A 14,825-nucleotide genomic window follows, 5' to 3' on the forward strand; every position below is an offset into this window, starting at 1 on the left:
TGTCTATAATGTTTTTTAAGAGACTGCAATGATTTGTCAATTATTATTATTATTATAGCTGATGCGCAGCGATGGGTCGGTTCCGGGCTATTTTTGGCAAATTTTGGCAATTGAGCAACAAACGGGAATAGGAAGACAGGATAGTAATGATCATTATGAGTCTGAAAAGCTGGAAAAGCATAATTGGTCTTTGAAAAAACAGAGTGAAGGAAAAAAATTGTACAAAACTTTCTCCAATGTTGGGGCTACAGTTAAATGGAAGTTGTGAAGCTGTCACATATGGTTGATTTCGTATGAATTTTCAAAGTTTTAAAATTTAGACATTTACTGTAGCGCCACCATGTCTTTTGTGTGCAGAGTTTGGTGAGTTTTCATTCATGATGATTTTCTCAGAAAAAGAAAACAACCTAGGAATACAATAGTGTCCTGGATTCTCTCTTTTTTTTTTTTTAATTCAGAGGTGTGCTGTCTCCATCAAGAAGAATTTATATTTCTAAATGAGGCCATCTGGTATCAACTTCATTCTAACTGGGTTTTGAACAACCTGTGGCACCAAGAACCAGCTTCTAAACCACTGTGCTAACTGGCTGGTAAAGAGAATTTGTGTGTAGCTTCTTGAATAGACTCAAGGAGTCGCTGTCCAGAGGCCTGTACCACGAAGCGAGCTCAGCCTACCCGGGCTTACAAGTAGCCTATCCAGCTGAACCTAACCACAACACTGTCACTCCGGATCAGCGGTACCACGACGCTGGTTATCAACTCGGTAACTCAACCCCGGCTTGTCTTGCTGTGAATCTGTGAACGCGTACGTATAAAGGTCGGATTCAAGGCAGCAGACCAATCACAACCATGAGCACCGACGCGTCAGAGAGAAGCGAGGTGAGCGCAGCGGAGCGCACACTCCTGTGAGGAAGAAAAAAAAAAAAGAAGCCCGCAGTCGTAGCCCGACTTGAGTTATTAAATGTTTAATCAGTGCTGATTAAACTTGTAAATGAATGCTGCTCTGGATCTGATTCTTTCCTTCTATTCTGACTCTTTTAAACAGGAACAACAGAACCATTTTATTATATTAGAATATATATTTTCCACCTTTGCTGAGCATAAGGTTTGTTCTGAATTAAATAAAAGCCTGTCCCATATAGACGCGTAGGCTATCTCTATAGACGACTTCCGGCCCATTTTGATAGAACGCTTCATTTCTTTGTATGAGAAAGAAATTTAATTTCTGAGTGAACTGTTGGGAGAGATACTGGCATGTGCTTTTGCAAGTGAGCTATATGCTGAACTGCAAGACTGTTTTGCTAAATGATGGAGTTTTGAGAACTGAGCTAAACCAATTGTGAAAAACTGTTAAAAAAAAAAGTGTGGGGTGGTGCGTGGCGCAGTGGTTAAAGCGGCCGCCCCATGAAGAGGCTGCAGTCCTCAACGCAGGCGTCCCCGGTTCGAGTCCCGCATCAGGCAGACCTTTCCTGCGTGTCACTCCCCCTCTCTCTGCATCCCCCTTCCTGTCTATCTCACTATGAGCTGTCGAATAAAGGCAAAAACGCCCCAAAAAAATACTTTAAAAAAGAAAAAAAAGTGTCCTTTCTAATGCTTTCTGTTTTGAACTTAAGATTCCTGCTGCAATACCACCATGAGGACTACTGGCAAATGCATGACTCCAGGACAGGTGTGGATATAACAAAGGGGTATTTATTCAAACAAGAAAGTAACCAACACAAAGCGCTCACAGCGCTCTTTCAAAACACACAGAAGCAATTCAGACACAAAAACAAACGAACAAAAAAAAAAAACACCCCACATTTGAGATTTTGGGAGGAGATAGACACAGGTGGTCGTCGAAGTCAGGGAGTGTAGCAAGAGTGCTGGCAGCAGGCACTTCTGCAGGAACAACTTTCGTGACTTGACCTTTTTCAGTTGTAATGGTGACTTGATCCAGTTTTAGAAGCTGAACTTCAAGTTCTTCTGTTGTTTGAGTTGACATGTCTTTCACAATGTCCTTTAAAACACATGATGGCAAATTAACGTCATTTAGCAATCAGCTGCTGGTATAATTTTGAAAAAGTAACTGTCAAGACTTTCAATAACTGTAAAGTCCTCAGCACCACTTCAAACAAAAATGACATCTTCACCCCCAGGACAAAGAAACATAATCACACCAACCAATGAGGAGAAAGTTACAGGCCAAATTGCACGAGTCAAATGTTCAGAGAAACTTCATCTGCAAAGGTGAAAAAAAAGTGTCACTTCCTGATGAGTCACTAATGACATAGGTTTTAAATGGCAAGATTTTACCATCACTTGTGTCCTGCAATGACGTTTATCTGAAAAAAAAAAAACCAAAAACAAAGACAGACATCACAATTTGACAAACACAAAATATTTTGAATAAATGTTAAAATGTTTAAGACATCTTATAGTAGCCTACTTGCTCAAGATCCTTTACTTTGGGCACATCTTTTATCATTTTGTTGCAGTTGTTGTATTCAGTGTCGTATTCAAAGCCATCTGCTGGGTTGATGACATCGGCCTACTCAGATTTGTCACTGTAAATAATTTCCTGTATGTTGCTGTGAAACTTGTTGTTTTGGAGTTTGATTTTCTGTAGTGTCACCGCAATCCTTTAAAATAGATTAATTGTATTTATTTGTTTATTTCAGACATGTTAGTTAAATCATCACATATCATCTTAGTTCAAATAATAATGGCTGAAAGGGAAAACGGGAAAAGCAAAAGCTTATCTAGTCCCGTCCCCATAATTTTATTTAATAACTCTTAAGAGGCAATATGTGTATATAGATAACGACAACAGTAGTATAGGTACTAAATAGACTGTCTATTTCTACATACAATAAGAATATTCTAATCGTTGTACTTACTTTTTGCTTTCACATTCTTTAAGTTGGTTGTATACTGCTGGTTTAAAACAGACAAATTGAATCATCTTTGTCTGTTGTTGAAAGCTGCCTGTGAAGTACTTGGTCCCACCAGCACTTGTAGTGATGTCTGAGAAATGATGGAAATATCCAGACATTTCATTCGGCTGGTCGCTTGCCATTCTGCCAAGAAGGACAATAGGTTTGTTAAGTGTGTGATGTATTAACTTATTTTACTTTAGTTTGCTGAAAACTGATCATGAAACCAAAGAAAATTAGTTTTACATACCTTTTGTAATTTTTGTCTTTTGTGTTGTTTCATTTAGGTTGACTTTTTTCCTGTTGATTTTTCTTTCTTCTCTTGGAGTTGTGCCTCTGAAGAGTGGTGATCTAGCTTCAGGTTGGACTTTTATTTCAGCTTGATTAAAGCAAATAACAAACACCTGGGTTGTGTCCGAAATCACTCACTACTCACTACTAATTCACTACTCCCTACTCACTATATAGTGAATTCAATATAGTGGACTATATAGTGGACTCAACGGCGGAACGTCTCGGACACGCTCGGACACTACTCCGCTCGTTGCTCGGCGCCGTTAATTACGTCACAGCTGTCGCACAAATAAAACGTGATGTAAACACAACATTAAGTGGAGGAGTTATGTTTGTCTGTCCCTTTTAACTAATAAATCTGCCTTGTATTTGATATGTGTTGTCACCAAAGCTTACATCTTTACATTACGAGCACCTTGATCTGTCTTGTTGATGTATCCTATGTAAATAAACGGGTCTCCGCCATGGTCTCTGCATTGTATTGTTTTTATTAATAACTTTTTCCCGCCGCAACTCACAAATTCGTCTCGCGCACACAAAGGAAAACAAACTGCCGTCCATCTCAAACGGAAAAAAATGCCAGCCACCGTGAATTTCGCGTTGTTCATCATAACAATTATTCAACTACTGTTGATAAGGAGGAGCAACAGACTTGCCAGGCGGCAGAGAAGACTGAGGCGTTTCGCTCTTGCTAGACGACCTGCCCATTCTAGATACAGATCTGTACAACTACACCCTCTCCTGGAGAAACTTAAACATTACATCATTTTGTTTTCACATCACATAGCTTTCCTCCATGGCTGTCACACTACCAGTCACACATTTCATTACACTGTTATCATTTTTATTATTACTATTTATTATCAACACATACAGTACATCTACATTTATTTATCTATTATATACATACACCTAAATTTATTTATTTACATACATTTACATTTATTATTTACATACATCTACATTGTTCTCATCTTTATTTACAGCATGGTCAAAGATCACAATACTGTGTATTGAACCGCCATGTTCCAGTGCTGACCCTCTACTTTGACGGCCAAAGTGAGCTGCGGCCAGACTTTCGCCTCTCGAGACCCACACTTACCAACCTGATCCACATCCTCCGCTCCCCCATCGACCACGGCTGGGTTTTCTGGTTGGCAAGTGCAACCTCTTACCGCGTCGTTTCCAGGGCATTCGACATACCACGCTCCACAGTTAACGACATTATCCACAGAGTTTCTGATAAAGTTATCAAGCTCAAAAACCAAATCATCTCCTTTCCTCCACACGATGAGCTTCGCAACATCGGTGCCGGCTTAGCCAAGGTTGTAGGCAGCATTGACGGCTGCCACATTCGAATCAAGCCCAAAAGTGCCGACGCCCAATGCTACTTTAACAGGAAGCTTTTCTATTCTATTCAACTTCAGGCAGTGTGTGACCACAAGTGTCAATTTTTGGACATTTTTGTGGGTTACCCTGGTTCAGTCCACGATTCTCGTGTTCTCAAAAATAGCCCCCTCTTTGTGAACAGCCTGTACCCACCTGAAGACTACTGCATTCTGGGGGATGGGGGATACCCCTGCTTGTCACAGCCCATCACACTCATCACACCCTACAGGGAGCCAGTGAGGAATGCAGTAGAAGCCAGATTCAACCGACACCATGCCAAGGCCTGTTCAGTCATCAAACGAGCCTTTGGCATCATGAAGACCAGGTGGCGATCTATTTTTTTTAAGGCCCTTGAAGTGCACCCAGCTTTTGCCATCAAGGTCATCGCCTGCTGTGCAATCTTGCACAACCTGTGCCTCAGGGATGGTGACATTGTTGAGCCAGTGGAGGAACAACGTGAGCCAGATGCTGGAGGTGCAGAGCTTCATCCAGAGCTGCAGTGTGAGGAGCGACTCCGCAGTCGCATGGCTGCTGCAGTTTCTGCGCCGAATAACAATCCTCCAGCTCTGCAGGATCATGATTATTGAAGAGACAAAAATCAAATCAAAAATGTTAATAAATAAATCTTAGATCATTTGTTTTCTCTCTCTCTCCACCTGTCAACCTCCTCTGTCCTCTTATCTTCTCAAGTTGCAATTAATGTAAATAGTTTCAGTAGCTGATAGTTATAGATAGTATAGTAGATAGTGATAGAACGTAGCCTTTAATGTGTTTTACATGCTCTGTTATATGCTCACTGTTTAAACGAGTATAATGAAATGTTCATAGTAGTAGTAGTATAGTATTTCTAGTCGGTGTTCACCCATGTGTGATAAAGACCTGTATTTCAATTGATAACAAAGTGGGGCATACTTTTATTTCACATTCACATTTTCTCTACAATTCTTTCGAGAAGACTCAGAAGTCTCTCCTCCCTGGCCTCCTCCCTTTTCTCCCTTTCCTCTGCCCTCTTCTCCTGCCTCTCCATCAGCTCTACCACTGGGTGCCGCCACTGACGTTTTGGAGGAGCTGGCTCAGACTCTGGCTCAGACTCCTGGTCCACACCCTGACTTTCCTGCTCTGGTGGCTCTGAATCCGGGGAGGCTGATGCCGGGACTGGAGGGTTCTCCCCCCAGGCTGAGGCAATGAGGCAAGGAGGCTGAATAGAAGACCTCCCGCCTATTGCCTCATCCATCAGGGAGAACCACTTCCAGTTCCCGGCAGTGGCCTCCCCTGATTCAGTGCCACTCCCTGTCGGTGGCTTCCTCAGCTCCTGCACACATTGCTGTGTTTAGCATTATAAACGAACACTACATGAATTGCATACATCAAATGTGTGTATATTGCAAAGAAAATATACAAAACTAAAAGTCACTGTACTTTCATCTATGTCGGGCATCTGTCGGGCATGTCCAATCTATTCCACAGAGGACCGAGTGGCTGCAGATTTTCTTTCCAACCAAGCAGCAGCGCACCAGACCTGATTCATTTAATCAGCTGATCTCAGTCTTCAGACAGCTGATAAGTAAGGGGGCTTTCACACCTACCTCCTTTGGTCCGGACTTTCGGACTTTCCAGATAGTTTGGATCAAATTGACAGGTGTGAAAGCTCCCCCGGACCACGGTCCGGACTAAAGACCGAGTCTTTGGTCCAGCCTCAGGAGGTGGTCTCGGTCTGGACTATCCTGGACCAAGGTCCACTGCTGCGTAGTGTGAAAGCATTTTTTTGGGAAGGTTCGAACTATCAGACCAAATAGCCTACAGGAAGTCACGTCAGATTCGCTCGTGCCGAAAAAAGTAAATAAACAGAAAAAAAGGAAAGAGGAGCCGCGGCAACACTTGGGGAGAGGAGATCAAATATTATATCCAGATTTGGTCAGAGGGATGGGTGTGTCAGTGTAGGCTACACATGTAAACGTTTACATGGAATTAAACAGTAGAGTGTTTAATATAAATCCCCAAATGATACATGCATTTTTTGTATATGGCCTATTTTTTGATACATTGACCCGAATATATATTTTTTCCGCCGAAAAACGTCGGAAAAAGACGGATATTTATCAGCGGGTGACACCAAACAACGTCTGCACACTTGTCTACCCCAGTAAGTCAGAGCTTTTATTTCTCTCACACTCACACACACACACACACACAAGTGACCTGGAGAGATGCAGCCGCATCTGACAGGAGGATCGCGCGTGTGCGCACGTGTGTGTCCTCCACTACACAAAACAGCTGATCGCTGCTGCTCTCATCAATGAGAGCATTTTCGCTGCGGCACGACCCTCTTTTTTCTCTCCTTTCATCAGCTCCAAACTCACTCTTCTGCACCACGATTACAAACCACAGCGTGCTTTCCAGCAATATATATATTTACACATATTTTTATTTTATTTTTTTCAGAGCACTTTCTATGCGCTAATGTCAGACGCACGCTCATCCACAAGCCAATCACTGACTATTATAAGCAGGCGCAGCCCTTGCGGGTAATGACGACATGACGTCGGTAGATCCTTTAGTCCGCTGTCATAATAGCAGTGTGAAAGCGAACTTTACTGGACTATATGGAAACAATGTAACAAAAAAAAAAAAAAATTAGGTGTGAAAGCGCCCTAAAAGTGTGTGCTCTTGGGTGGTTGGAACAAAAACCTGCAGCCACTTGGCCCTTTGTGGAATAGTTTGGACATGCCTGGTCTATGCTTTCACAAAATAGAGCTGAATGTTGAAAATTTATTTAGCAAGAATTTGCAGGTATATGTTTACAGTAGTGTTTACAATCAAACATTTTAACTCACTGTTGGCTGGCTCAATTTTTGATAAATCTGAGAAAAAAGTTTCTTTTAGGGCAGTCTGAAGATGCTCTCTAGCAAGTTTGGTGTCAATTGAGGAAAAATGTGAGGAGAGTTTAAGAAGTTTTACATTTTTTGAAAAAACAGAATGATGGACTTCATAATTTAAAAAAAAAAAAAAAAAGTACAAAAGTTTCTTCAATGTTGAAGCTACTGTTCGATGAAAGTTGTGAAGCTGTAGCAGCTGTAGCCGCCACCATCAGGACTATTGTCTTGAGTTTCCAGAAGGTAATCTGGCATGGGACTGGGCCTTTGGTGAGTTGTCACCAATGGATAGTATGATTTCCTCGGAAGACAAAGAAGAAGAAGACCTAGGAATACAATAATCTTTTTTAATGTACAAGTCTGCTTTGACACCACCATCAAGACTATTATCTTGTGTTTCCAGTTGAGTAGATGTTATGGTAAAATATCATCACTGACTTTGCTGGGACTTGAACTCACAACCTCTGGAACCATGATCCAGTGCCAAACTCACTGAGCTAATTGGCTGGTAATCAGAACTGGTGTGTGGCTTCCCAAATAGACTCCGGGAGTCGCTGTCCAGGCTGCTCTTTGTCAAGGCAGATTTAAAAATTGTCAAAATGTCAGAAATTCTGTTATCTAAAAAAAAATCTCATGATACATAAATTGCATCTTGACAGCATGGACATGTTGGTGATTTGTTTTTAGCCATAAGTGTTTTGGTTCATAAGAGAAAATGTGAATGTTTCAAAATGCCACTCTTACATTGACTGCAGTTGTTCCAATGAGAGCAGAATTCAAAATGTTCTCAAAAATTCAGTTTTTGAGATAAAATTCTGATATTTGCTAAACTGCATCAACCACGACTCCAAAATATTCTCAATTTTTTTCAGGAAGATTGAAAATGTATTTAGCTGGAATTGGATAGTCTATATTTACAGTACTGTTTACAGTCAAACGTTTTGATGGATTGTAGGCTCAATTTTTGATCAATCAAAAATCCGAGAAACAAGTTTTGTGGAGGACAGTCTGAAGATGCTCTGTAGCAAGTTTGGTGACAATTGAGCAAAAATTGTAGGAGGAGATTCATTTTATAAGTTTTGATGGACTTCATAATTTGTAATGAGTTTAAGTTGACAAAAGTTTCAGCAGTATTGGGGCTACAGGTTGGTGAAGTTTCAGCACTGAAGCACGTACCGTTGACTTTGTAGGAATTTTTAAAGTTTTAAAATTTAAACGCTTATTGTGGCCCCCAATTGTTGGGGGGGGCACATGTCCTTGGAGTTGAGTAAATCTGGCAGCAGCCCGGAACCTAAATATATATGATTATTAAAAACATCATAAAAGATAAGAAAATAATTCTTATTCAAATCATATAATATCATACAACTGCAGAACAAAAGAAAACGCTATAATCGGTTATTTTTGCAAAAGTCTCAGCACTTAAAAGTGCGTAAGTATGCTCCTGGCTGTTCTTAGATTTTGTTCTGGATAAGAAAACATTCATGAATGCCACAATCTTTGTAAAAACTTTGTAAGTAGGACTAACTTGTTCTTAAGAACGGTTCGTGAATGAGGCCCATTGTTTCTTCTTCAGTCAGAGGGTTTACCATTACACTCTATAGGACGCAGTATCTATAAATATCTATATGTGAGGAATAGAAGCCGTATACTGAACTACACTTTTACTAAAGTTCCAATTTATCAAACCAAAATTATTCTTTATTACAGATACATACAAATTAAGCTGCCTCAGACTCACTTACACACCCACAGATACCTCCATTTACCTGAACACAGAGCAGACACAACAGCTTCATCCCATCCAGCCTGTCAGCTGAGATTGATGCACTGTCTTATCATGTTCTTATCATGATCGTATGTGGATGCATGCACCACATACTATACATGTACACACATGCATACATACACACAGCTGAGGGTCCTGCAGGGCCCTGTTACATAATGCAGACAGGAGGTGAAGGAGGAGCAGTGTTTGGAGTATTTCGTGCGAAGAGGGGTTCTGTTCTTACACGTTCCAGAGGATTCAGAGGGTCAGCTCTGGTTTATAGTCCGATTTAATTTTTTTTATTTTTAATTGTCCTAATTAATGAAGAATTTTCTGATCTATGACACAAAATCAATCACATGTTTGTTGGTTTTGTATACCAAATAATAAATGTAAACCAGGGGATCGAGAGAGTGCGAGAGAACCTGTCAGAGGTAGATGGTGTCAAAGGTGCATCACAGAGTGCAGTTAATGTGGTCATTTTGTTATTTTTCTATGATTGAAATTTAACACAGGGCCCTATTTTCCTGGCACAACTCAGGGGGGCGCAGCGAGGCGAGCCCTGGCGCAGCGGCATTTTCCTCCAGTGCAACGACGTGCGCAGCGGATTCGGTAAATTGGCAGACTGCTGTGCGCCGAGATGGGAGTGGTCGCGCAGCAGGGGGAGGTGTCGACAGATTCACCTTGGCGCAGTGACAATTTGTTGCCGATAGACCGCGCGGAGAGTGTGCCGAAAGCTCGCCAGCTCCAACCTGGTCTACTCTGGTGCGCCCACGTCACCAAGACCTCACAGGCAGGTTTCCACAGTTCCAGGCACATTTAAATGCAATAAATACTACTACTACTACTACTAATAATAATAATAATAATCACAATAACCCCTATTAATTGTAACTATCTGAACCAGCACATACACGTATATCTATATCGATTGTCCCGTCACACTGATGACAGATCAAAGGCTGTCGACATGCGTAATGGAAACTAGACCTGACTTAATTAACACAGCTGAAACTGTGGCGCAAACTACCTCTCAGCCAACCACAAACAGACACGCCTTCAGATAGTGAGTATATATTCGACATCTCTCATCTTCAAAGAAAATTCAAAGGAAAAAAAAGAGAGAGAGACACCACTAACAAAATGTAAGTCACGTTCGGTGCCTTAAGGATTTACCTGTTTCATGTGATTACCCCTTAATTTAATTTGTATCCTTAACGTGATCTACAAAGATGGAGTACATTGTTGCAAGGAGGAGGAGGAGGAGGTACAGGGAGCGAATATATCACCAAAGATCCACCTATTTGGGCATGACAGAGCAGGAATGCAGGTGGACCACACGAATGATGCATTAAATAGCCTGCAGTCAAATGTAATTGTCATTTAATTGTGTACTCTATTCATGTAACAGGAATAAATTACATCTGTCCCGCGAGGTGGTCAACATAGTGACACGCATCGTGGCCTCTGATGCGCATCCCGGTGGCCCGTGCGCTCTCCCAGTTGCTGTAAAGGTGACAGCGGCTCTGGCCTTCTTCGCCAGCGGGTCTTTTCAGCACACCGTGGCCTCGGTGGCGGGGATAAGTCAGGCCGCTGTCAGCTCGGCTATACATGCAGTGTCTTCCAGTCTAGTCCGACATGCAAGTGAGCACATCATTTTTCCATCAACACCTGAGAGCCAGCTGGAAACGAAGCGAGGCTTCTTGTTGAAATGTGGATTCCCTGGGGTACTGGGAGCCATCGACTGCACACATGTGCAGTTGCGCGCACCAGTTACCCAAGCCATCACTTATGTGAACCGTAAGGGAGTACACTCCATTAATATCCAGGTGATTTGTGACTCAAATTGCCTGGTGACATGTGTATGCCAATTTCCCTGGGTCTGCGCACGACTCATTCATCTTGGCAAATTCTGTCATCCCTACAGTCTTTCAGGGGGACACCCCTCTGGATGGGTGGCTGCTAGGTGACAATGGATATCCACTTAAAACGTGGTTGATAACGCCATACATTACACCCACAACAAGAAGGCAGCGTGGTTTTAACCATGTTTTCAGTAGTGCCAGGTCAGTCATTGAGCGTACTTTTGGAATACTCAAAATGCGTTTCAGATGTCTGGACCGTACGGGTGGTTCATTATCATACAGCCCCCAGAGTGTCAGTGCATTCTTTGTGACATGTTGCGTGCTACACAACATAGCTCTTCGCCATGGATGCCACTTTGACCTCACGGAGGAGACATTACAGGCCGAACTGCATGTGCCGTATCAGCAGGGAGAGCAGCAGAGCGCACGGGAGAGGAGAGACCACCTGGCTGCACAGCTCTGTCCTTAAATGTGAGTATTTCCGTTCATACATTCTTGGCCACAATTTACTCAATCGCATTAAAGAAACAAAATCACTCACGAAACAAATGCTGTTATCCATATTTTTTATTAATTAATCGCTCCTGCTTCCTCCTCTCCCTCGCGCGCGGGGATGCTGTGCGCTGGTCGTTGGCAGAGGGGAACCTGGGGAAAGCCGTCCTCCCCTAACGCGTGGTCTCAACGGCCACCTTGGAGGAGCGGGGGAGGCGGGGGGCGCGGGTGTCCCCTCTCTTGAGGCCAGGCGCTCGGCGGCATCCGCCAGCCTTCTCAGACTGGCGTCGATGGACGGAAGCACGGCGAGGTGGTACTCCAGCCCCTGGAGCCGGGAATTCATTGTCCCCAGCGCCCTCTCCAGCATCCCGAATCCCCCCTGCTGGACGTCCAGGAAGGGCTGGTCATGGTCCTGAATGCGGGCCCGTCCCTGCCCGCGTCTTCCCGTGGGGCACCGTCGTGAAGCCCGCACCTCCTGTGTCCCCGGCTCGCTCGTCCCAGGCTCGCTCACTCCCCCCCCCCAGCTCGCCCACCACCTCCTCCTCCTCCACCTCCTGGGTTGCCACTGGCTCTACATGAATAAATATAATAAAGATGAGTGTAAATGCACAGTTAATCAAACGTGTCCACATTTGTGTAATCCAGAGTAATGATCATAATTATATTGGGTAAAACAAGTTTATTTCACATGACAAAGGCCAGACCACCCACGTGCGTCTTTTACGCACAGGTGCTTCTGATTATGTCGTTACGCATGGTATATTTGTTGTGCACATTAGTCAAATTTATTGAACGGACTGTGTTTATTAGTGGAATAATATGTTTGCCTTACCAGTAGCGCCAACTTCAATCCCACCAAAGCCCTCGATGCTTATAGCTGAGAGGGTGGAAGATGCTTTATCCTCAGCGGAGCTCATGGTCACGCTGGTGGAGGGGCCGCCCCCAGTGGCCACCGTCTGCCTCCGGTGCTCAGAGAGCTTTTGTTTGGCCCTTCTTCTTACATCATTGAACCGTTTTTTACACTGGGCAACGGTTCTCAGTGTATCAGGGCAAACATTATTAACAATAGCTGTGACCTCCTCCCAGGCTACTTTTGCATCATCGGCCCGTGGAGGTCTGTTCGCGCGACCATATATTCAGACGCTGCGAGCCTGGACCTCCCGGACCAGAACATCAGTTTCCTCCTGGGAGAAGTTTGGCCTCCTTACGCTGCTGTCTCCTTCAACCATGGTGAAATGAAACTTGCAATACGCCTAACGCGCGGCGGATTTAAAGGCAAGGAGAGGAGCTCATTTGATTGGTGATAATCTGACTCAGCTGTGTTAAATCCACTCCACGCCCTCTCTCCTCCCTCTATGCCACTTGCGCTGGTGGGAGGGAAGTAGGCGGGATGCGCCCCGCTGCGCTTCGCCGTGCAATGAAGGAAAATTGCAAACTACTCCTGGACACGCCTCGTTGGCGAAGCGAACGCGAAGCGCAGGGCTAGGGCGCTAGTTCACAAAAATAGAGCCCACAGTCTTACGAGAACTCTAAACATTATCTAATATAATTTTCTCAAATCAATAACACTGTAAAATCTGTCATTGCTTTATTTATTGGACTGAAAATATGTTGTAAAATTCTATTGCACTGGTTCAGTCCCATTGCTGATACCAATACCTGGGCTTAGTGTATTGGCTGTGTCGAGGAAGATTGAGGTTCCCAAGCCCTGCCTTCAGAAGAAAAAGTAATTTTTGCCATTTTAAGAGATTGTAACCCTTAAATATGATTTTGCTAAAATATTAAAGAGCAGAGTCATACGTATTATAAATAAGGTTGGTTACTATGAACATACAAATCCATTGTTTATAATGTCATGAAATTTAATGATTTTGTTTATTATAAAATAATGCAAATAATGTATAACGCCAAATTAAAGTTACTCCCTGTTTGTGTACAAAGGTTTTTCTCAATACATGATATAATTTGCGTGATGTTTGTAAATTTGTTGTACAACAAGCTAGAAAAGAGACTAAAAGGAGATGTATATCTGTTGTGAGAGTTAAACTATGGAATGACGCTAACCTGGATTTACCAATGTGCAGTTCATTTTCGGTTTTCAAAAAAAAGGTATGCAGGGCAATTTTTGAAGGCTACAAATGTTAATGTTTATTTGTTTTTGTTTTTTTTCTATGATATTTAAAAATGTATTTACTACTATATATTTAAAGCTCCAGTTGGTAAGTTGACGAAAGTTAAAGTAAACTCCGCGACTTGGTCGGAAATTTCAAGACAATGCTCCGTCAGGTCCCTTTATGAACCTCTGCCAAGCGCCCCACACACACACAGACACACACAAAGTAGCCATAAACGCACCCACAGAAGATGTACCGTATCCGACGACGTGTAGGAGCGGCGATTGGCTGCTCCTCCTGCTCCCTCTACCTGACTGGTGGAGAATCGTCGGTCGCGGTGGATTTTGGCAAATACGATTACAGGCTGTAGGTGGAGCCAGAGGAGTTGGATTTTGTCCTAAATTACTCATTTAATGTCTGACCATCAGAATATAGTGACAGTTCCAGCAAATATGACTGAATAATTGTTACCAACTGAAGCTTTAAATACTGTTAATCTTATTGGTTCTGGTCCTTTTCTGGTTTAGTTTTGATTTTATGTTTGTTTCCTTGCTTGCTTGTTTGTTTGTTTCTTATTGTAACAATGTTGGGTAGCTTTACTTTTTTTGTTTGTTTGTTTTTTCTCTGCTATTTAAAAATGTATTTACTACAATATATTTAAATACTGGTAACCTTATTGGTTCCGTTTTTTTTCTCCTCTGGTTTAGTTTAGTTTAGTTTGTTCGTTTGCTTGTTTGTTTGTTAGTTGTCTTATGTCTTATTGTAAGTTTGTTTGTTTTTTATATTGTAAGAATGCTGGGTAGCTTAATTTGGTATGTAGGACAGGCATTAATATAAGCATCATGCTTCTGCCTGTGCCTTTTCAGTCACTATTTTGTCGATAATGTTTGCTATTGTGTGATGTGACTGAATAAAGAATTTCAAATCAAATCAAATCAAAGAGTGAGAACCGTATCCTGTAATTTTAGCCATTTTAAGACATTATAACCCTGAAGTGTGTTTTGCTAAGTGCTAATGCCAGGAGAAGAAGGTCATTGTAACTCATGTTAAGAGCAGACCGATGAGGAGTAGCCCGGAACCTCAAGGAGGGGGTGTCAAGGAAAGTTGAGGGTCCC

This window comes from Trachurus japonicus, chromosome 8, assembly GCF_045865225.1.
Source record: "Trachurus japonicus isolate A0001 chromosome 8, Traja_1.0".
Taxonomy (NCBI): Eukaryota; Metazoa; Chordata; class Actinopteri; order Carangiformes; family Carangidae; genus Trachurus; species Trachurus japonicus.